The 25583-nt window shown below is 40.4% G+C and overlaps 1 long non-coding RNA gene across 4 annotated transcripts in view; it reads left to right on the top strand.

The window, feature by feature from the left end:
* The window catches only part of LOC127501481 (uncharacterized), a 137273-nt gene that overhangs the window by 92471 nt on the left and 19219 nt on the right, over positions 1-25583 (top strand). For 3 of the 4 annotated variants that reach the window (XR_007926615.1, XR_007926616.1, XR_007926618.1), the window contains exons 4-5: positions 18999-19091; positions 22209-22278. This is a non-coding gene — a long non-coding RNA (uncharacterized LOC127501481). Of the gene's footprint in view, positions 1-3520; positions 3592-18998; positions 19092-22208; positions 22279-25583 lie in introns of all 4 variants that reach the window. The other variant, XR_007926619.1, reaches the window with a different exon arrangement.

The following is a 25583-nucleotide window of genomic DNA, read 5'->3' as shown; positions in this document are numbered from 1 at the left end:
ATGTTATAAGATCATCCTGGAAAACCATATTAGTATTGATAACAATTCAACTTAAATTCATCTGTATAGAGGAAAATTAGATATAGCAATAAAATATTTTCAAACACAGAAGTCACAAGTTACAAAGCTGTCAATTTAATGTGTTCATTTAGTAAAATCAATTAAAAAAAACATGACACTATTGAGATGTTGATAACATACCCTTTGTTGCCAAAAGTTTTGGGACATCTGCCTTTACATGCACATGAACTTTAATGACATCCCATTCTTAATCCGTATGGTTTAATATGGAGTTGCCCCACCCTTTGCAGCTATAACAGCTTCAGCTCTTCTAGGAAGGCTTTCCACAAGGTTTAGGAGTGTGTTTATGGGAATTTTTGACCATTCTTCTAGAAGCGCATTTGTGAAGTCAGGCACTGATGTTGGACGAGAAGGTCTGGCTCGCAGTCTTCGCTCTAATTCATTCCAAAGGTGTTCTATCGGGTTGAGGTCAGGACTCTGTGCAGGCCAGTCATGTTCCTCTACACCAAACTCGCTCATCCATGCCATCCCCAAACTGTTCCCACAAAGTTAGGTGCATGAAATTGTCCAAAATGTCTTGGTATGCTGAAGCATTAAGAGTTCCTTTCACTGGAACTAAGGGGCCAAGCCCAACCCCTGAAAAACAACCCCACACCATAATCCCCCTCCACCAAACTTTACACTTGGCACAATGCAGTCAGGCAAGTGCCGTTCTCCTGGCAACTGCCAAACCCAGACTGGTCCATCGGATTGCGAGACAGAGAAGCTTGATTCATCACTCCAGAGAACACCAGAACACATCTGCTCTAGAGTCCAGTGGCGGCGTGCTTTACACCACTGCATCCGACGCTTTGCATTGCATTTGGTGATGTAAGGGCTGGATGCAAATGTTTGGCCATGGAAACACATTCCATGAAGCTCTCTACACACTGTTCTTGAGCTAATCTTAAGGCCACATGAAATTTGGAGGTCTTTAGCTATTGACTCTGCAGAAAGTTGGTGACTTCTGCGCACAGTTCTGCGCTGACCCCGAAGTACTAAAGCTGACCCCACTCTGTGATTTTTACGTGGCCTACCACTTAGTTGATTGAAAGTGATTGAAACACCTGAATTCAATTATTTGGAGGGGTGTCCCAATACTTTTGGCAATATAGTGTATTTCAAGTAAGTTACTTAATGTCTATTCAATGTTTACTTGCTTTCCTCAGAAAATTTGTCAATAATTCAGGTTAATTTGATTAATCAGTATATGTAATGTGATTTCATTTTTAATCGATTGGCAGTCATAAATCTCATTGTTTTTATTTTTGTAATTATTTTTAATTAAATTGCAATATAAATTATTAGGGTTCATGAAGGCTTCATTGCCATTGTATGCACCTAGTTCTACAATGCCATATGATGGCGATCACTACATTTGCATATTGTACAGGCCTACTCCACAACACCAGTTCTGATGTAGTTTTCAGATAGTTACTTTGTAACATAATGCATGCAGTGCTGTTGTGTAAGATGTTACATAGCAAGGCCGACTTCTATATGACTATTTGACTATTTCTGTATGTGTATTCCTGTAGCTCAAGCAGTAGAGCATAGACCTTAGTTAGGGTAGAACCATATTTAATTTTTGACAGGAATGAAAACAAGGCTGTGAGGGATAGAATTAAAGTGCGTTCAATGGATTGTACTGTTGTTCCATACCAATTGTTCAGCTTTCTGAAAAAAAAAAAAAAAAACTTTCAGGAGACAAAAACTTCAAAAAACAGTTTTAAAAGTTGTGAAAATTATGTGATATAGGACCTTTATACAGAGCGTGCCATTGTAAAGACTGTAAGTCTATCCCTCACAGCCTTGTTTTCATGGCGTCTAACCTGACTAAGGTCTGTGGCGCTAGCAACACTAAGGTCATAGGTTCAATTCCCAGGGAATGCATGAACTGATAAAGTGTAAGCCTTGAATTCAATGTAAGCCACTTTGGATAAAAGCATCTGCCAGATGCATAAATGTAAATGACTATTTGCAAGATCTGATCCTCAGCTGAACGCATTCAGAGTGCTCAAAGCCGCCGTCTGGAAAATGTTCCATGAATCTTGAATTCCAAGACCCTGTATACCCTGCAGAAACACACTTGGCCCATATATATGACCCAGTAAGGAGGATTTCTGAGCATGGCTAAAGAACTGCCTTTTGGAGAGGTGCATTTTTGGCTGACATCTCTTGAAATTGCCTCCTCATGTCTTTCTTATCTAATTCAAAAGTCCTTTCCAAGAGATTTTCTTGCAAAAAGCAGCCAACCAGATTTCCTTGCCAAATTGCATGCTCCATGCTTTTTAAATCAGGGCAAAATGTCATGCACTTATTTATTTTATTTTTTTTGGATCCCCACTGTAGTTTTATTGACTGGCTCTTATGTTATCAGAGCCGCACAGCCTGTCTGCTACCCTCCGGAGGCATCAGGCGTTTGGGCAGACACTCTCAGGTACAATGCGGGCTGGCCCAGACAGTTCAATCAAATAATTATGTAGCTTTGCCCACTCTTAGCATGAGCTAATGAATGGAAATGACTGATTTGTATGCTGTCTGTATGCATGGCTTAAGTAGTAGTGACCTGATAAGTACTAAAGCTCTCGCCCCGCGGTGATGAACTTCTTTCACACTGGGTGAAGATGGAAGCATTGTTTGAATGAATGTGCTCCAAGACCGGTCTGCTTTTACAGGAATTTTAAACAGTGCCGCTGAAAGGTGCACATCAGTAATACTTACTGCTGAATTAACAGCTGGAAACATGTCGAAGGTCTGCCGCTGGGATTTGAAGTGAATGCTGCGTCGTGTTTAACTTTTTGAAGTATATGCATTGCCCTAAATTACATTCAAAGAGGTCATTGAGTTTTCTTGGAAGTGCTCCATAATCATTACCATAGTACACAGAGCTCGGATGACCTTTTAAAACCGTGGATAGTTTGTCCTCGTTTGTCAGATGGAAACCAAATAACGGTTCCCTCTTGAAGCCATCTCAAACCTAGAGCGCTTTTGAATGACCTCTGACCCTTTGAAATGTTATAATCACCCAGCAGACCAAATCAGAGACTAAAAAAGAAAAAGCGGTCTTCTGGGATTTGGATATCTGATGCGCCACTGCAATCAGGGCTGGTTGCAGTCAAAGCCACAAGTGCTGCATTGACCCTACTCACAGAACTAATGCTGTGCAGACCAGCCCGACTATTTTTAGAAACAAGGACACATGGTAGTGAACGTATTACTGGCCCCTGCGTACATCTGCTGCGAAAAGAAGACTTGATCATGCAGCATCAAATTATGTTCTCTCAGAAAATATTTGTTTATCATTTATTTTACAATAAATATGTAATTTATAGTTTGCCTATTATTAATATTATTATTATTGAAGGCTCTAAGCTCAATGTTGGTGATTGGCTCAAAAGCCTATGATCCCAAAAGCAAAGTTATATATAATTACAGATATCAAATCTCTTACTTTCAGGGAGTCCTACCCTGGCTGACCAACTACCATTAAAATGAATTTAAAAAGTGCTGATGGATAGCATTCTCCAGGTATTGTATAAAATTTTACTTATTTCATATTAATTTTAGCTGTACTGATGCATGCTGAAAGATAATTGAGATGTGTTCTGAATTCAACTGTGCATCACACCTTTCCTGTGGTTTTGTATGCACATACTGGCTTTTTTAGGGAGGAAGTTTGTATTCCCTCATTCTTTAAAAAGAGTGTGTATATTTGTGTGTGTTTACGTGTGTCTGGTGTCTGAACGTGTCTGTGCATGTTCGTGGGTATTTATGCAAGTGCATGTGTGAGTGTGTGTTTGTGGTTTACTGGTTTGCACCATAGATGGACAGTTAGATAAGCCCCTCATGTTGACACAAGGGTGAGCATCTCAAACACACAGTTAGTCAGATAAGTCCCTCATGTCAGCAGGAAGCTAAAGAGAGAACACACTGACATAATGGCAGTTGGGGGTGCACTGTCTCACTCCCAAACAGAGATAATCTAACTGAAAACAGACACACATGGGTCAAGGCCAGGAATACTTACCATAATGAATAATAATCAGTCCTGAACTGCGTGTTAAACAGCTGAAAATAAAGTTTTAAATTAGACCAGATTCTTTCGTAATAGGCTGTTTGTGTTTGTATGGATTATGCAGTGCATAATGGGGTGTGTATAGCACATACAGTGTGTAATAAAGTGGACCAGCTAGACTTTCCCAGCCAAGTTGAGGGCGTCATATCAGATAAGAGTCTTTTTTGAGATAAGAGTTATGAGTTTTGAGTTATGTAACATTCAAAATGCACACACCAAAAGGATTTTTTTTATTGAAACTAAGCTGTCAAAGTGGATTATTTCATGCTTCTACAATTTTCTGACACTGTGTAGCACCTACAGCTCTGCAAATGCTTCTGAACAATCCCAGTGTCAGGAAAGAGCAGCTGAAGTTTATTTGTAACAAGATCCCTGATCATTTAAGTGTGATCTTAACAGTTTGAGCAGCCCAGGTGAAAAATGTACACTTCCATGTTTTTAATGTGCTCTATTTTGGTGCACTAAATTTGTACTTAATATACTAAAAATTCTTCTAAAGTACTTCTTAATCTAAGTGTACTCAACTGTGCTATTTTGAGACATCATGAATATGAACTAAAATGTGCTTTTAACATAGTATCTCTGTATTAAAAAAATGTATTTAGTTCACTATGGGTTCAAGTGTACTACAAGTGGTAACTAAATACATTTTTTAAATACAGAGATAAGAAAACGCATGTGCCAAATTAAGTTTTCTTTTGCGTCATCTTGCAGTCCGAATGCAATGATATGATGTCCTTCCTGCCTGTCAGCATATATATTTCCATACCGCTGCACCCCATCTCGTTCAGATATCACTCATCATCAGCGCGTTACATAAGGCTATGCAGAGTTGTGGACAGACAGTCACCGAGCACCCCAAATGAACAGCAGCCGCCTTTTACAGTTCTTCCTGAACCAAAACAACGACCTTATGCTGCGTTCACGCCATTTCGTAAACGTAATTTAGAAATGGCAACCCGTGAGGTTCTACCCAAAGCTGTTCACGTCCTCAGACTCGGATTTGTGTGTTCTATGTCAACACTATCAATGCCAAAATGAATCTGCAGAGGTCAGGTACAAGTAAGAGCTTTGTAAGTTGTTTACGCTCATTATTATTGTAATGTTATGTGCTTTGAGACATGAGGTAATTTAATGCCGTCTCTTATGACGCTTTGCTGAATCTGCTCTGGCTCTGCGCGACCTGCGCGTTCATGTGTTTTGGACTCTGATTCCTCCTCCAAATTTGACTGCCGCAGGGTGCTGAGGGATAATTCACGTCCAGGGTTCACCAGTCTGGGGAACTCACATGGACAAAAAGGCACACATTATCACCTCAGGGAGGAGAAAGGCGCTGTTTGCAAGTGGTACACCCGGCCCATTGTCCATAATTTACTGGTTCGTACCCAATAGCACACGGGACAAAACTGGCTCAACCCGGAGATTATAAAATCTCACTAAGGTATTGGGTTTAACCTAGCCTTCTGGTATACAGATATCTGTTAGCAAGGCACTGTTTGCTAGAGCCCAGGAGGATGCAACACTTCTTGTGGAGTGTGCACAGACTCCTAAGGGGGCCTGGTGTGCCAAGGCAATGGCATCCACAATCCAATGGGCTATCCTCTGTTTGGAGACAGTCTTCCCCTTCAGCTGTCCCCCATAACAGACAAGGAGTTGCTCTGAGCTTCTGAAGCTCTGCATGCGGTCCAAGTAAACACGCAGGGCGTGTGCTGGACACAGCAACAACAAGGCTAGGTCTGCCTCATTCTGAGGCAGCGCTTGCAAGCTCGCCACTTGGTCCCAAAATGGGGTAGTGGGAATTTTGGGCATGTAGCTCGGCCGGAGTATCAGGATCATGTGAGATTATGCCGGACCGAACTCAAGGCAAGTTTCGCTAACAGAGAACGCCTGCAGGTCTCCAACCCTCTTGATGGAAGTGAGCTGGACGCTGGACTGCCTGGGAATGGAGTCTCTACACCCTCTGCGCGATTAAGTTCGCCTGGCTGGGAAGTACATTTTTGACGTACCTGCGGTGGGGCGGCAAAGCTGAACGTTGGCCACCATGTCGGGAAGCCACACGTCCCGTACTGGAACACATACCTTGCTCCGTAAACCCCAACTGGAACTGGCCTTTGAGGGTTGCGGAAGCTGTGCATCCTCTGAATGCGACACACTGACCTGTGCGGGGCTTTGTGTGATTTGCCTCCAAGCATAAGGAGGCAGAAAGTCCATGTCCACCATGTCTGGGCTGCAAACTGTGTGATCCAGAGAATGAGGAAACTGCTTTTTCTTTGAAAATTTGAATACCGCTGCCACTTGAGCAAGTGGTGGAACAAAAGGAAATTAAACCAAGGATTCTCCACCTGGCCCTCCACCGGGAGAAGGAGCGGTGCATTCACCACCTCCTGGAAAGAGCAGCTCCTCTCATCTCTGGGTTGCCCATCTCAGGGACACCCCAAGCCGTCCCACCGTTGAGGGTAGTGAGGGTGGATGAGCTTGTGAAGCGGGACTGGGCAGTGAAAGGTGCCTTCCACAACTTTGTCAGCTCTTTATGCACTTCCGGGATGAAAATCAGGGTGTGGCTGTACATTGCACTTAGAACCCAGAAATCAATCATCCAGCCATGAGCGCTTAGGACAGGGCAGAGGATTCCACTCCAGCCTTATGTGCGCAACGGCCCGAGAAAGCATGGCTGCCAACTCTGCATCAGACTCAGACTGAGCTATCGCATAAGCCTGCCCTCCGATGCTGCTATCGATAGGTCTTCCTCATCTGGAGCCCCTAATGAAAAATCAGGTGTGTCATGTGACACACCGTCAAAGTCGCAACGTGCAAAATGAGGAACGGGAGGCCTGTGGGGATATCCCGGCGGAAGCGCTCCTGTTGCCCACGCATATGCCTCAGCGCTATCCGGTGCAGCTTTGTGCATCGCAGAAGGATTGGGACGAGCAACTGAGGTGACTCAGCATGGGTGAGACCCAAACACTTAAGATAGTGATTGTGACCGTCTGAGGTTGAAAGATATCGACCGCATCCAGAAACACGGAAAGGCGTCTTTAAAAAGACGCTCTCCATCTGTGCTTGCTCTTGTAGAAGAAAAAAGCTCTTTTATAGGAAAGCTGCTCTTTTAGGCTTGCTGAAGCACCAAGGGGAACTCTCTCTGTGCTTATCTGTGCCCACTCCACAAAAAAGACCACTGCAATGTGCCGTCACACCAGCAATTTGCTTCCTTTTCAGAGGATGAATGGATTGAGCTCATGTATAGGCGACACTCACTCGGCTCCGAAGAACAAATCTGAATGAGTGATGCACGTCATCTCCCTTTTATACCGGTATGTCCGGGGGAGTGGCATACAAGTTACACTCGCCAATTCTCATTGGCCTTTTCTCAAAGTATCAGAGGTGTTTGGGGCTCTCAAGTGCGACCCCTAGTGTCAGTCACACTACGTTGAAGTGACTGATAGATGGGGAACTTTAAGATTTCCCAACACTGGGTATGACCCCTTTAATCTACAAACAAGAAACCTTAAGAACAAATCAGTGATGAAATAGTAATGGGCTTCAGAGGTGTCAAAGATTTCCACAACTGTTTGTGCAACATTAAACTGCTGTTTGTGAAGTGTACAGTTTTTTTTATAGCCTTTACTTTATTCTCAATAACCTCTGTTACCCCTACTGTCTCACATCTGGAGAACATTTCCCTGCCTCACCATGGCCCTGTTAAACACAATCTGTAACCCTTTTTTTCTCTCTTCCTCCCTTCTCTCTCTCTCTCTCTCTCTCTCTCTCTCTCTCTCTCTCTCTCTCTCTTCAACTTCCTCAGTTTCTATGACAGGGATATATTAGGGTTGAGCATCTGTGTGCCGGACACTTTTTCAAGGCATGAAACGGCACCTTCTCAAATGAGTCAGGCAACTGTGTTTTATACTTCTCACAGGCCTTTGGTCTATTTGTTAGTCAGGCTTTTCGCAAGCTTGCTGAAAGTCAGCTGTTGGTGTTTTGAATATGTTCCTCCAAAACAAACCGTGCATCTGGAAATCTTTTAATCATGCTTGTGTGTACACATTGAGAACTTCAGCCTGTCACAGCTAACCCTTAAAGGGACAGTTCACCCAAGAATGTTTGCACTACTTGTTTCAGCTGAAAGTGGATATGGGAAAAAGCAATATCAAAAATACAGCATATAGGTGAACTGCTGAACATTTGCTTCTATTGTACACTTTTGTCAGACTTGGCATTAGTGCTTGTCTTTGACCTGGAAAAGTATTGCCGTTTTCCACTGGAACTGTTTTACATTACTGTTTTACATTATGTTCTAAATGGTACAGCTGTTAGGACTATCATGGGTTTAATCAACGCAAAAGAGGTTTTCTTAGGCTTTCAAACATGAAGCTTGCGTGACTCCACTTGTTATTTAACAGCATCAACCCTGACACACACACACAGTTTGTGTCAGTTAATAGCTTTCCAACACGTCACGATCTGAAGATTATGCTCACTAACAGAACACTTTGCAGCTGCACTTGCAGCACTGCACATAAGCCACTGTACCACATGTACACAAACTCTTCTCTGAGTAGCTGTCTGTATACACACTGAAGGATTTAAGTGAGACTTTTCTTGTATTAAAGAATAACTCAACATGCACAGGTTTATTTCAACTCACTGAAACATCATACAGGGTAAAACAAGCCTTCACTGTACACACAGAATAAGAGTGTTGCTTCTTTAAAGGTCAAATTTTAGAAAATGGACTAATCACACCAATTTATCAAACTCTTGTAAAAAAAGCAAGTGATTGATACTCTGATATAGGGCTGCACAATATTGAAGAAAAATGCAATATACTATAACTTAAATAATGCGATCTTTAATATGCTATATGATAATGCTTTAAGTGTGTGAAATTAAAAACTGAAAATAATATAACCAAAAACGTGTTTCACATTCTTTTTGTGAGAAGAAAGCATTCATACAACTTCTGAAAATGAGCAGCAGTGTTTTAATGTAGCATTACATAAAAAGTAAGTATCATTTTAACAGCAGTGTAAACCAGGGGGGTTTGGGGTTTCAGGCAGGCCTACATTAGATTTATTTAACAGAAATTGAATAATCAAATGTAAAAATAAAACACTGCTTAGTCTTCACTATATGAATTAAATATATGCTGATTCTTGTTAAAGCTACAAAAGTTATTCAGTCAAGATCAATGAGTGATTTTTTTTTTTTTTTCTTTGTCTTTTGTTTGTTGATTAACATTAAGCATACAGACGGAAGGTTTAGTAGGCTGCTGTCAGTTTCAAAAGAGAAGCTCATAATAGCATAATTCTGGCAAATTTAACATTCAAACACTCTTAAAATTCTTTTAAAAAGTATGAAATAAAATTTTATTGATTTTAACATATTTTGGAACAGTATATTTGTTATAGACGGGAAGTTAAAATATCTGGGTGGAAGAAAAGCTAAAATTAGCATAATTCTGGCAAATGTAACATTCAAACACACTGAATAGTAGTAATAATAATTACTAAATTAATTATTAATAATAATAATAATGCCCCTGTAATGATTTAAATTTTCCCTGTTGTATTAGGATTAATATAACAATAATAAAATAGAAAAAAACAAACACTTTTTAAACACTTTGAAGGCTGCACTGTGCAGTGTATCATGCCAAGCATTTACATTATAACACTGTGTGCACACTATAGTGAATGTTGGACTATTGATTACACACAGCATTTATAACAGTATGTGTGCTGCAGTGCTATGCTGTACATTACACAGGGCAGAGTGTTTGAATTCAGCTTAATGTGAAACATATGCAGCCTGACAGCACCTCTAAAGCATTCAAGCTTTCTCTATACAGTTACTGAGCTCATACTGCTCGTTTTCTCTCTCTCACTGTCACACTATACTAAGATATCCTATTCAAGCATCGCGCCAATCAGACGCTGTCAGGGATATTATGAAGCGAGTTTGTGTGAGCCCCTAGTGCCTCAATCAGATATGCAGACTTGATATCTTTACTCAGGCTGGTTATTGTTTCACAATAGCTCAGCAGAGTCAGGTAATCTCTCTTAGTGAATTGGTTGCCCACATACCAGCGCACACATACACTAAATGACGTTAAAGTGTATGCAAACAGGGTCCACCTGCAGGCCGTTTTAATGGCTTAGCTCACAAGAGAGACAGAGAGACAGGCAAAGCTCTGGCCTGGAGAATTCAGAGCCCTGTTTTGTCAGTCACTTGTTGCGTGTGGCTTCTCCAGAGGCCCAATCAACACAATCTGTTAATTGAGGAGCCCAGTCTGATTGATCATGACACCTGGAACTGTCCAGCATGTAGCTTCACTGTATATAAAAAAAAAAAAAAAAGATTGTAATCAGTAAACAGTGTCATGTGTATTACCATTATGGTGTTTTGTATTCATGTTTATGTGTGCACCTTCTATGCGTTATATTTACTCCAGCCTGTGGAAAAGCTACTTGTGATGAACTTTGATTCATCATGTGATTTTCTCTTTAACTCCAGTGTGGTGGTATGGTGGTCAGTATATGTTAAAATTACAAAACAGATTTAAGTAGCAACATAGTCTTGCTAATTCAGCAGGTAAGGGACTTGTTTTAAAATGTATTTATTTATTTTTCTTTAATTACAGTTTTATACTGTAAAACATACAGATTGTTCTGTTAATGTTTACATTTTTACATTTTTGCTTTTGTTAATGTTTACATATTTTTACTGAATCACTTTAGCAATCACAGCTGCCAGAAACGACAACAGATTTTTTTTTTTTTTTTTTTTAATACAATAATTATGTATAAGTCTACATAAGTACATACAGTAAGTCTATAATGGGGGCCATGGGGTTACACAAACACTCAATGTGAAGCAGGAGTAGCTGTATATAAATCGCACCACGAGAATAATCCAAGGAAAAGTCTTTCTTATAATAATATAACATTCTACAGGACAGGAGGACAGCAGGGAACACAACCACTTAATTTAGATGACAAGGAGCAATGAGCAAACAAAACAGGAAGTATATATACACAGGTTAAACAAGGGAACTAAACAGGAATATCTGAAGTGAATGATAACTAATGTGCAACCATAGAAACTAACAAGAACTCATGCAGACACGACAGAAACTAAACTAAACAGAACATGACCGTGATAGTAGCTTCCATTTCTTGAAGGCACGTCCTTCAACCGTAACGGATAACAGTCCACTAGAGGAAACAAGGGAGGAGGCTTTGGAGGAGGACATGGAGCTTAGGATGCACAGGAAACAGGAGGAGTAGGCAGAGAGAGATGCCATGGTGGAGCCGACGGCAGGAGGGGCCAGGGTGGAGCTTTGGCTGAAGGGCTGAGTGGAACCTGGGGACCGATCGACGGAGGCGGAACCAGGGTGCCTAGAGGAACTGTGGAGCAGAGAGGCCGACGGACTAGGGCGACATCCATGGCCCAGAAGCCCAAGGAGGAGCTGCTGACTTGCAGGGCCGAGGCAGAGACAGGGAATTGGCTGACCGGGGCGACGATTGAGCGAGCAGGGATGACCATGCAGCTGAAGGAAGGGAGGAGACCGGTGAAGCCAAAGGGGTGGAAGATAGAGGTGCAGCCGGAGACCTAGAAGTCTATGGCTGAAGCTGAATGACGATGAACTGAGTTTGATCCAGATGGGCCATGGTGGAGATGAGGGAACGCAGAGTCGGGGCGGAGCTGACAGGCTGAAAGGCAGAGGTGGAGACATGGGCCTGGAGGCCCAAGATGCAGCTGGGGATTCAGACTCATGCAGACCTGGTGGAGGGGAAGCCCGAGGCGGAGTTGAAGAACCGCACAGAGCTAGCAGTGGAAGCAATGGGCATGACTAGCAGAGGAGATGGGACAAGGAAGACAGAAGATTTGAGGATGAGGACTTGGGTGGAAACTGGATCTGTGGACACAGATCTATCAGCAACAGGTCTGTTCCTGGCTCTGAGATGGACTGAGCAACGCTCAGACTCCGGTAGCCGGCTCTGGTTCTGGGACGAGCTCAGTGGGTGCCTCAGGCTCGCAGGCTGTGAGGTCACCGTGCCAAAACATCCAGCCCAAATACTCCAACAAATTCCGATGTTCTGGGAGGAGGAGGAGGAAAAAGGAGGCTTCACGCTGATGAGACCATATATTATCCTTTTTAGGTTCTGTGTTCTGTCAGGGGTAGCTGTATATAAATCACACGACAGGGAACGCAACTAATACATTTAGACGACACAGAACCGTAAGCAAACAAAACAGGAAATATATATATACACAGGTTAAACGAGGGAACTAAACAGGAACAGCTGAACCAAATGATAACTAATGTGTAGCCATAGAAACTAACAAGAACTCATGCAGACACAACAGGAACTAAACTAAACGGAACCATGATACAGGGATTCATAACTCACTTTTTTGTGGCTTCATGTCTTTGTCTTGTTTCTTTCTTTCACCTTTTCTGAAGTTGTCAATGGCACCAAATTAAATCACAATATTAGTGATTGTTTCTCATGTACTCCCTCTTCTTCTATTGTTCAATAAACAGGTAGTCCCTCCACAAACTCATATATTATTTTTTTTTTGTTTGGTTTACATGTGGGCCTTTCTCTTTCTCTGGACCCTATTTCAATAAAATCTGTCAGGTTGTACGAACATTTTATCTGTAGAATTCCTCAAAAAATTTTAAACTTCAACAGTAGAAGGATAGTTCACCCAAAAATGATAATTATTTTATTTACTCAAACCCATGTAGTTATCTTTTTTTTACTGTTATTTTGTAATGAATTTTCACATCATTTTTTTCATGCAGCTGTTCATTCATAGTGACATGTCTGAGCTAAATTAAAAATTGAAGAGCACCATAAAAGTGGTCCATATGACTTATGCATATTGCTAGTCCTTTGAATCCATATTATAGCTTTGTTTTAGGGGGAAATAAAGCTAAAATGTAGGTCATTATTCACTGAAAATATTCTCCTTCAGTGAACTGCTCATTTCAGAACAGCTTTGAATGGATCATTGATTCAATAAGTACAAACAGTCAGTCACATCAGTGAACGAATTGTTCTTCTGAACCAGTTTTTTTTTCAATCAGACTGAGTGATTCATTTATTCATTTACTTAATGATTCATTTAGGATCCATTCACAACTCAAGAGTTCAACTCCGACTCCATGATTGAGTTGCAGTGGTTCTTAAATTAACAGCTCACTTGAGAGGAAGATTATTAGTGAATAAAAATTCAAATTTAGTCCTTTAGTTTCTCACATAAAGATACTGTACGGCTTGAAGACTTGAAAATAGCACACGAGTCATATGCTTTCATGTTTTGTTTTAAAAATAATAATAATCAATAATCATAATTATCATTTTAGATGAAAATCCCTTATCTGACTGAAATCAAAATGGTCCATTCTTATTTTTTATGGAATATTGCAGTATTTATTATAAATGTTCTTTGCACATAATTATTTTATTTATTTTTTTATTCATCTGCCTTTGTAAATTGTAATCTTCCCCTCCCTCTTGCAGCGACATCTCTTTTCTGATGACGAGTTTACCAGTCTGTCAATCTGACAATAAGTTCACAGCAATAGCCAACCACAACCATCAAATCAATTCCTGATGGACAAAATCAAGTCCCGCCCTACATTTTTTTTCTTGTCCGAGAAGCTGTTTTACTCTTATACAACTTCTATTTCATGCTGACTTTGTTATATATCCCTCCAAAGTACCCTTGATTTCTCTCTCTCTCTCTCTCTCTCTCTCTCTCTCTCTCTCTCTCTCTCTCTCTCTCTCTCTCTTTTACCAACACACAGTGTCTCTCTTCTCTTTCAATGGCTCTTTTGTGCTTTCTAGCTAGACAGTAAGTGAGCACTGATACCCAGTGGGATAGTTAAGAGTGAGAAAGGAGTTAATGAACTTTCCCTTTCAGGGCCATGATCAGCGCTGAGGGAAACATCTCTCTCGTTCTCACTCTCTCATGCAGGGAAAGCCCTCCCAAATCAGGGGCCGGCTAACGCTAGAAGAGCCCACTTAATCACAAAACTCATTAATCTACACAGACACAACACAAGATCTAGCGTAACTCAAGCGCCAAAGCCTGAGGAGGCTCAATATGAGAGAAAGCCAATGGAACGTAACATAAAAGGAGGAGAAGGTGTGGAGATAAGACCGAACGCTCGTAACCATTTTGTTTAGTTTTTCTCACTTTCATCTTTGTTTCTTCTCATTCCTTTTATGTTTTTTTTTTTTTTTTCTTCTTTGATAATTAGACTTACACCACATGCTCAAACAGCGCATAAGTGAAGTAGCAACATAACTGCAACAGTTACTTTTGTGATGCTTTTAGACTGACTGCATAACTGAACTGCAGATTTATATAGAAAAGGTTTTCTGATACATTTACTATGTTCCTGTTATGCTGCTGCTTGGGCAGGCAGTGTAAGTGCAGTAACCTGTTAATATGGGTGCTGAAAATAAATATGCATTGCTATCGCGTGCGGTGTAAAACAGACCTTGAGTGATGGATGTATTTCAGAGTTAGCTCAGGGAGTCCTTTCATGTAACTAAATGTCAGCAATGAAACCATCCCTCACTCAAGTGTCACAGAAGTTTGCCAAGTAGCTCATTATAATAGTGTAAATGCTATGATACATTGCATTTAGTGAGATGAAGGGCTTGGGCTTCTTTAGGACTTCGAGAAGACATCCTCTGCTTAACATATGGCCTTTGAGGTGAGTTTACAATCAGCTGATTCAGAATGGCAATGTGTCAATTAAGGTTTAAGGACAGATATTTTCATCAACTAGATTTATGATTGCTGCATCGCAAGGCCTTTACTCTGGAAGAGTCACATATTTACTATTATGTAAAAGACTGGGGCTATATTGTCTATGAAAAAAAAAAAAAAAAATACTGACTTTTGTGACAACATGCCCCAGTAGCGAGCACTATATTGTTAAAACTGTATGGGGTAAGTTGTCACAATGGATTAAACACTCCATTAATGACTTGTCAGCCAAATTTAATCTTGTCAAAATAAAAATATATAATTTCATTAAATTTTGGCATAAAGCCACAAAAGTGTAAACGTACTATAAACATAAAAAAGTGAATAATTTTCACCTACACGTATTGTAGTTATTGTATGTTTCTAATTATTATACAATTAAAAATGTTATTTAATGTAAACATGTTAAATACACGTGACAACTAGCCCCAGTCTATATTCTACAAACATATATATATTTTTTTTTTATCAGTTACCACCAGTTTGTGAGCAGATTAATAACTTATGAGACAGATTATTATTGCTTGATAATATAACAAAAGGAAAACATGGCTTTTCCTTCTCTGAAGCGAACTCTCTCACGTGTTATTTCCATGTGGAATCACAGGTGCTTTGTCCGGCACAAAGCGCTGCATGTGCAATAATGTCTTATGAACTGAATCAGTCAGATGAAAGAAGCTCCAGCGCTGTCCGAACTAGACGATCCAAGTACAACGCAGGAGTTTCCTATTGTTGCGAGTGATAAATGCTGTGTATGATCCCTCCCACTGTACATTTGGTATGTTCCCCATTTGCCTCATAAACAACATTTTTGAGTGACCTTCAACATGCCGAGCCAGCATAAAATATGCATTTAAAAGGAATTGCTGAAATAAATATAGGGGCCTAGGTGGAGATTGCTTCTTTTGTACTGAGTTAGGCATGTACATGCATCACTGTCTACACACGTGTGCCCGAGCACGCTGCCCTTTCATTTGCAGCCAAATTAAGTGTGTTCAGCACATAAATAAATGCAACCTGCACGCTGCATGACAGTCGCAGCTGCTTATTACACTGCAGCTTTGTCACATTGTTATCCGCACTTCCTGTTAAAAAAAAAAAAAAAACAGCATTGCCGTGCATGCATCTGGAGATGGCCTGAAATGATTACAGGTACCTGAATACCATCTTCACCTCCGTCAGCGCTGTGTCTGGTGTTTGTCCACGGGCGAGACATCAGTCACAACACTGAGACCTGTCCTTGGCCATTATTGAGCGCTTCAAAATCGGCACCTTCCCTTAATAGGCTTTGGGAATTGTGCTCGGCCACCCGATGTAGATGGCTGTTTATATTTGAGAAATGTAATAAAGTCGGCAATTTTATTGGACAGTGATCCCTTTTGGGCTGAAATTGAGTTTTCTGGTCTTGGCCCCTCACGCCCTTTTTTTCTCACAGTGATTTCATTTTGCAGATGTGATATGTTTTGCGCTAATGAAATGCATGTTAGGAGATGTCTCCTGTTGGCCCTGAGAGATGGAGATGACTGCTATTGAGTGACAGGATTGGTGTTAACTGAATATATGGGTATTATGTGCCATCCGCTGCAGACTGGCTAGACTCACTGCATACTAAAAGTGGCTCTGTCTGAATATTTTGCATTAGAAGTCATGGTACAATCACTGCTTAGCAATGACAGACGGGGGAAAAAAACAAAGAAAAAAAAAAAACTTTGGCCAGTCCATCAGTAACACAATCCACAGCCAATAACCCTTATGATGTTTTTTTTTGTTGTTTTTTTTGTTTTTTTTTCTTATTTGTCTGATAATTGATGTTTTTGTTTTTGTTTTGTTTTGTTTGATGTTTTTGTTTTGATTTTGTTTTGTTTTGTTTTGCTTTTTGTTTTGTTTTGTTTTGTTTTGTTTTGTTTTGTTTCAAAGTGGGCCAGGATTGCTACTGCTGCCCACTCAAAACAGTCACATATTCAGATATTAAACACTTTTAACCCACCATGTAAAGCATTGATGAAACTGCCACAACATTGCAGCATCGCCTCCATCAGGTGAGTGACAGTCTCTGTAAAGTGGGTTGAAATGGCACGCAGCTGTTAATGTCAGCCAGAGTTTATGTCAGATAAAGAATTAATAATGCCATCGGTGGCTTTGTTTGTGTGCAGAAATATTTCATTGCTCTTTAATGAGGCCGCATGTCACAAGTGTAAACTTAATTGATATGTGTTTAGGAATTTAGAACTCCCACACCAAAGAGCTTTTATGGATCACATTCTCTCACGAAAGTTAATTACCAATATACTTTTATAATGTAACTGGGGGAATATACAGGCTGTCTGAGAGAGACCCGGTGATAAAAGACCTGGTAAAATGCTCCTTCCTGATAATGCTCTCTGGCAGTTGGTTTTAATTTGTCATTATGATTGTATGACTGGGAAAACAGCGTAGTGATGCATTTGCATAAGTCGCTGGGTGAACGTGGAGTGATTTCAATGTCAGCATGTAGCAAAGACGGGGAAAGTTTTAAATGCTGCTGAAGGGACAGGTGTGCCACATTTGCTTGTTTAAGTCATTTCATGTTTGTGCAGTGGCAGATTTTGATGAGCTCCAGATTTTTTTTTTTTCAGTGTAAACATATGTGAGTCTGTGCATAAGCATATATGTGCTTGTTGCACTGATATGTGCATCTGTCTAAAAAATGAAGGTTAGCATTTTACTTTCATGCTAGCATTCCCTACACAAGACCATACAGTATAGTAAAGCAATAAGCTACTCGAGACAGAAAGCAAAATCATTATAATAAAATTAAATATAGAAAAATTATTTATGTTTGCAAAAACGTACAGTAACAACTTGGCAGATTAATGCAGAATTAAACTGTAACTGTGACTCATCCAATCAGATTGTAGAGATTACATTGATTATTGTTACATTTATTTCTTGGTCAGTTTATTCTCTCACACATATTTGTAATGTAATTTCTTATATAAGCACTTAATATGCTTATCCATATATAAAATATGCAAAAAACAAACAAAAAAAAATAGCATAATCAGACACATATATGAGTAACTACACCTGTGGATCAGGCTTTATACAACAAATAGATGCATTCAGAAAACAAATGCGTTTGTTTTTTTTGCACAGGTTCACGGCCTCCACACTGTTTGATTTTCATATGCACTGGATTTAAAGGATAGGTTGTATAGCTCTTATGTTGTTGAGCAAGGAGGTTATACACCCCTACTTTTCTTGCATGGTACATAGAAACCATCTCTGTGGACTCTTATACACACCTACATGCACGATCACACACAAAGGCTCATTCAGTTGTAGAAAATTACATATCAAACACCTTGGATTATGTGACTGGAGGTTATTTCTGCGGCCCGTTACAACCAAGAGTGAGTGAGAAAGAGAATAATAGAGGTGTATTAGACAGGCCGGTCCAGCAAGAAGGGTCGGTATGAAAGAGGGCACTCTGAAGAGGCCAAGGGCTGGATGGTCAGACATACAGAACGATAAGAGGTAGATAACAAGGGATGTATAAGGAGAATAGAAAGCCAGCCTGGGTATGACTGATCTCTTGATCTTGTCAGCTGGGTGAGGCTACAGATGAACAGCCTATCACAGCATCCTCTCTAAATCCCTCCTCCCCTCTTGGCTGTCAGCAGGCCATCTCCGCTCTTCTTACGGGCCTAACTGGGTTTTAGCACTGGCATGGGAAGCTCACACCAACTGATTGCTGTGAATTAGGGAGTTCTCCTCTAACACCCCTCACCGCTACAGTCTCAGTGACAGCTGCAATGACATTCGCCCACTGACATCCCACTGTCAGCCATCAACCAGCCCTGAAACTCAATGTTAACACAGCGTTCGAAAGCGGCCAGCTGTTGTGTTTTGCATTTGGGTACGGCATGTTGGGTATGTACTGTAACGTAAATGTGTGCACGGGTTCTCCGGTGGTGCTCATTAGCAAGCCCAAGCCGATTCTGGCTTCTCCTCACCTGTTTCAGGCTGTCAAAAGAGGATTATCAAATATTCACTGGCTTATGTAGATCTACTCTGCCTTTTTCAGATCCAGAGGGAGAGAGAAAGAGAGGAGCGAACGAGGAGACGCATCAGGATACCAGCCTGCCTGGAGCTGCACCCAAACATCAAGGGAGTCTGGGTAATGACCTGAACTCTGCTGTACCTCCCTCTTCCACTTTCTTCTGCGCTCTTTCTCGTCACTCGGATGTACCCGCCAGGAACGTGTTCTCATTTGAGCAGAGATACATGAGCAGACATAAGCGCATGGCAGTTTAGGGATAATCCCACATTTTCTGGTCATCATGATGGAGCAGTGAACCATATTTCCAAATGAAAGTGTACTGTAATCCTTTTTTCCTAAAAATAATCAAAAAAGAGTCCCTCTGGATTTAGCATTCCTTCATCACTCACTCTCTTTCCACTTTCACTATCTTTCTTTTCCCCTCCACTTCCCTTTTCCATGATGAGATGGAAACTTTAAGTGGAGTACACATGCCCCAGATCATAACTTGCACAGGTGCAGGGAAACATACTCAGCAAATGTGTGCGTGTTCACTTACTGTAAGAGTGTGCGTGTGTACTGTAATTGAAATACCTCTGAGGGCCTCTGGTATGCTTTCTAATAGTGGCACAATTAACATGAAAGTGACTCTCAAATTCCAGAACCAGCTATCCAATCTGTTCAAAAATCTAAACCTTTCCCAGAGACAGAGGCCCTTAACAACATGTTTTTCCATCCCCCTATTTTTTCCCTCTTTTGTCTCCCTCAGTTCACCAGCTCTCCAGTGTAGTTCAATATGCCAATCTAACTTGTGAATGGCCTGTGAATTGAAGATCCATTTTTGTCATCCCACCTGTATGGAACGTGTGAGTGTGTGTTTGCGGGTGCGTGTGAACGCTGTCTAATGACCCTCGCTCCACTGCGCAGGCAGAGATAGAACCGTGATGTCATTTGTTTTGATGTCATAAATCGATGGGATTGAGTCTCCCAGGAGCTTCAGCTGTTCCCTCGGCTTGACAGCAAATTGCATCACATTCTCATCACTCACCCGCAGATTTGTGTTTTTCAGCCACAGCTCTTTTAAAGTGATCTAGACTCAGAATAGGACTGAAAATCTCCCACTGTATCAATCTATATCAATTCCAATATATCACCCACTGTATCAGGGTCTGACGTGATCTTTGAAACGCCTCAAACTGTTAAGTGTGAGGAACCTTTAGCTAGAGTGTTTACATGGGGATATCTTGTTTTGTTCCCATCAATGTTTCATACTGCATATATAATTATTAATTTGATAATTGTATATATATCGTATGTTCAACCAGTACACCAGCATCCTGTGATGGTCAAACAGTACACCAGCAACCCATTATAGTCAACTCGCACATCCACATCCCATGATGGCAAAAATTAGTACATCAGCATGCTGTGATGGTCAACCAGTACACTAACATCCCATGATGGTCAGCCAGTACACTAAAATCCAATGATGGTCAACCAACACACTAGCATCCTGTGATGGTCAACCAGCACACTAACATCCCATGATGGTCAACCAATATAACCAGCATCCTGTGATGGTCAACCAGTACACTAACATCCCATGATGGTCAACCAGTACAGCAACATCCTGTGATGGTCAACCAGCACACTAACATCCCATGATGGTCAACCAGTATAGCAACATCCTGTGATGGTCAACCAGCACACTAACATCCCATGATAGTCAACCAGTACAGCAACATCCTGTGATGGTCAACCAGCACACTAACATCCTGTCATGTTCAACCAGTACACCAGCATCCTGTGATGGTCTATCAGTACACCAACATCTTGTGATGGTCAACCAGTACACCAACATCCTGTGATGGTCAAACAGTACACCAGCATTCCATGATGGTCAAACAGTACACCAGCATTCTGTGATGGTCAGCCAGTACACCAACATCCTGTGATGGTCAATCAGTACACCAACATCTTGTGTTGGTTAACCAGTACACCAGGATCCTGTGATGGTCAACCAGTACACCAGCATCCCGTGATGGTCAACCAGTACACCAGCATCCTGTGATGTTCAACCAGTACACCAACATCCCGTGATGGTCAACCAGTACACCAGCATCCTGTGATGGTCAGCCAGTACACCAACATCCTGTGATGGTCAATCAGTACACCAACATCTTGTGATGATCAACCAGTACACCAACATCCTGTGATGGTCAAACAGTACACCAGCATCCCATGATGGTCAAACAGTACACCAGCATCCCATGATGGTCAACCAGTACACCAGCATCCCATGATGGTCAACCAGTACACCAGCCTCCTGTGATATTCAACCAGTACACCAACATCCTGTGATGGTTAACCTGTACACCAACATCCCGTGATGATCAACCAATACACCAGCATCCTGTGATATTCAACCAGTACACCAGCATCCTGTGATGGTCAAACAGTACACCAACATCATTTGTTGGTCAAACAGTACACCAAAATCCTGTGATGGTCAACCTGTACACCAGCATCCTATGATGATCAGCCAGTACACCTACATCCTGTGATGATCAGCCAATACACCACCATCACACGATGGTCAATCCACAAATCTGCATCCTTTGATTATCAAATTAGTCAGTCAGTCAGTAAACCAACATCTGATACTGGTCAACCAGCACACCAACATCCTATGATGGTCAACCAGTTAATCAGCATCCAAAGCGCAACTTATGCTGGTTAGTTAACACACAAGATCCCATTCTGATGAACTAGAACATCGCCCTCTCATTCTGACAACCATTAAACCATCATTCATATCATAACATATCGTCCCTTGAAATTATAAGGTTCTGTCTGCATTCTGCACAGTTTTGAGATATTGAGCTTCAATTTTTTTTGCATTTCATTCAACTTTGTAGATAGATTTTTTTTGTTTGTTTTCTAAATAAAGAGTCCCAAAATGTACAAAAAAAAAAAAAAAAAAAAAAAATCACAATGTAAATAAGTTGTCACAGAATAAGAATGTGAATTAGCGAACTCAATTTTGACAAAAATGTCAAATAGAACCGTATAATTCCAAGGGGACGATATGCTGGTTAGCAAGCACGCCATCATCCCAATCGCAACATACAGTATGATGGACACCAGCATTCTAGCATCTCATGCTGAATACCATATGCTGGTGACTGGAAATGCTGGTCTTTTCAGCAATATAGAAAACGAGTCAAGATGTTGTTTCTTTTTTTATTCTTCTAGAATAGTCCCTGTGTGGGTTAAAAGGCCTTGCCAAGCCAGTCATCAGGGGATCCATTGCCTAAGACCTGCGGTAAGTACATTCTCAACAATCAGTATTCAGAATTGATGGCCTGCACAGTGCACATCCCATATCCTGGTTGTGTTTGTTTTCAGCCCAGGGTTTGTTTGGATCCCCAAGAGCAATGCCAATTTATTCTGAGTTTTAAAAGATTTAGACTCAGACATTTCGGCAGTCTAGAAGTGTATTCTCAAGGCCTGTACACATATGTGTTTGTTCTGTCTGTTTCAGACACCCAAACCACACACACACATAGACACACACAAACACAGGGACAATTAGCATTGAAATGTGTAAGCCTGTCTAATAATTAAGCAAGGCCTTTTGATAAATGTGCATTGACTAAATTCAGACATGTTTATTCTCTTGTCTCCCTGGCTGTGTGTTGTCTATATTTTAGTTGACATCTGTAATATGCCATAGCCTTAAGAAAAACAAATAGATTATATTCATAATTTCTGTTCCCCTGTTTGTAATGTTTATGATTTTTGACCTTTCAAAGCCTGTCATCTTCCCTTTGGTAACCAACGAGGTCCTATTATTATTCTTTGAAAACAGTCTGGTTGGATTAAGGTCTATATTGAGATTGAGACCTACAGGGCAGAGACAGTTCTGTCCAGAGCTTTAGCTCTAACTACTCAGGAACAGTTGTCCTTTTGTATAAGCTTTGATAAGGAATCCCATTTCATTGGGTCTGAATGTTTTTGCCTAGTGGTTAAGATAAGGACAGCTGACGGGAACAAGCATTTATACATGAACACAGTTTGACTGTCCCCTAACAAAGGTTGTATTTCGGTTCAACTGAAGTCGCAGTGCCTAAGAACGTCATGCATTTATTTATTATTTTACACATTTCAGACTCTTGCAGTTGCATTAATTCTAACTTTTTTGTAATGGGCTTTTCACACTAAATAATTAGCCCAGGGCCACACTAAACACAAGGTAATTGCATAAATTAACACTGTTCATACTTTATCCTCAGTTTGTAATTAAATCACCAGTGTTCAAGCTCAAAGATTTCAAAACACACATTTCTAAACCCAGGGTTAACATTCTTATTTACAGATTTAACAGGTCAGTAACAATAACTGAACAAATACATTGACTTGTTTTAATGTTTAACTGTTCGTCCATCTCTGAAAATGACACTACTGTATGTAAACATACTCTTGCTGTTTAATGTTTTCTAAAACATACAAAATAATTTTTTTTTTTTTTTTTGCTGTCACCTTCGACATCACGTGAAAGTTTGCACATCTGTACAACTCATGAATATTTAATGAGTTAAGCACTATTTAGTTTGTGAATGGTGGTTTGATGCTCTCGCTGTAACATTCTAACACTGCATAGTTTCACACTGTATATCTTTGGCACCACAAAATGGTGTTAGCATTGTAAAAATGTTGCTAACGGTGGTCTGAATCAGGTTTTTAAAACCCTGACTCAAAAATTACAAGTGTGAAACATTGCTTAACCCAGGGTTAAAAGTGTTTTTATCCGGGGTATAAAAAATAATTACCCTAGTATAAGCACACTGCGAAAAGCCCTTAAGAGACTTAAAAACAAACGTTTTGTTGTCATTCAGGAAAGGTCAGTACAGCCAGCCTGTGGGAATGGGGAGTATTGCGAATCAACTAGCTCATTTCCAACAACCACCTCAATTACAGTATTGATTGCAAGTCAGCTACAGGTTTAGAATGACAGATCTTAGCAAGAGACAGGAAGAGTGAAAGGAGAAAGGTGACCCCTGACTTGAGGAGATTCCATCTGTAGCATATTGTCATTCAGTTTAAGGTCGGGAAAGGTCACAGGGAAGCAACTTCTGAAAAGATAGAAGCAGATGACAAGTGAGAAGGTATGTTCCTTCCTTTAATGACAGTGTTGCAATTCATTCCCACCCAGAAAAAGAAAGTGCATTCCATCTGTGCAATTTGATGTAACTCCACTCAAATCTTATTGCTGCACTGAAAGGAGATATTGTTTTCCTCTAGGCACCTGTGACCCGGCACGCTTGACCAGCTGACAAGTGTGAGAAGTGCTAAGACAAAAAAGTGGTCAACCCGGCATCATGAAGTTCGAATCTATCTGCTTAGCAGAAGAAACCTCTTCATCCAGATTTATCAGAGGAGAGGACGGAATGAACAGCAGTGCAGAGCGTTAAAGCAGACCGCACACTTATGTTCTTATTAGACAGCTCACTTTCAGTCTAGGTACCCTGGTATGTCTCTCTCTTCAGATGACCTTATCTTTCGAAGTTTAATAGTCGTGCAAATGGCTGCCTGCCAGGATTCTATGAGAGAGATCCAATTCACTGGCCATACAACCTAGGTGGTCTAAGTTGCATTGCCTGCGCTCCATGCGAGATAACCACAAACACACAGGCATTGTACAGAATAGTTTGTGAGTATCAGAAATGTCCCTGAGGGTTCTTTTTGTTTGGAAAGGCAGAGGGAGAGAAAGAAAGAGGCATGTGACCTGCTGTTGCTTGTTGTCCCCAATGAATAGTCATTTATCACACGGCATGCTGTCTAGTGTGTAAGGAATCTGTGTCCCTAATTACATTAAACTCACTTTGCCTCCAAGGGTGAAAAAGTTTGGATGTGGCTAAATATGATGCATTACAGCGGGACGTTATTGAAATTCTCATCAAGATCTCGCTTATCAAAACTACTCCACCCTGTTGGCAGTTTGAGATGCCTTTGAATCAGTTGAAACATACTTAGTATTAATATGATGCATTATAGCTAGGCCAAGACGGAATATGCAGCCTTTTTTCACATTTCACATGCTGATTTGGGCAGAAAATCTGCAGTAAGGATTTAAATGTCTACAATATTACTATTGATAAGTTCAATCAAATTAGCCGAAATATTTAATAAACAAACACATGAGGTGGAGGATATTTAGAACTTTGTGAGTGACTATAATATAATATAATATAATATAATATAATATAATATAATATAATATTGATAAGTTCAATCAAATTAGCCAAAATATTTAATAAACAAACACATGAGGTGGAGGATGTTTAGAACTTTGTGAGTGAATATAATATAATATAATATAATATAATATAATATAATATAATATAATATAATATAATATAATATAGTTTTAAAATGTCATGTGGTGTAACTCATCAACAGTGTTGGGGGTAACACATTACAAATAACTTGAGGTAAGTAATCAGATTACTTTTTCAAGTAACTAGTAAAGTAATGCATTACTTTTTTAATTTACAACAAAATATCTAAGTTACTTTTTTCAAATAAGTAACACAAGTTACTTTTTCAAATTTATTGACTGACAGCTCT

This window comes from Ctenopharyngodon idella, chromosome 19 (genome assembly GCF_019924925.1).
Source record: "Ctenopharyngodon idella isolate HZGC_01 chromosome 19, HZGC01, whole genome shotgun sequence".
NCBI classification, from domain to species: domain Eukaryota; kingdom Metazoa; phylum Chordata; class Actinopteri; order Cypriniformes; family Xenocyprididae; genus Ctenopharyngodon; species Ctenopharyngodon idella.
This window is presented reverse-complemented; position numbering and strand designations above follow the sequence as displayed.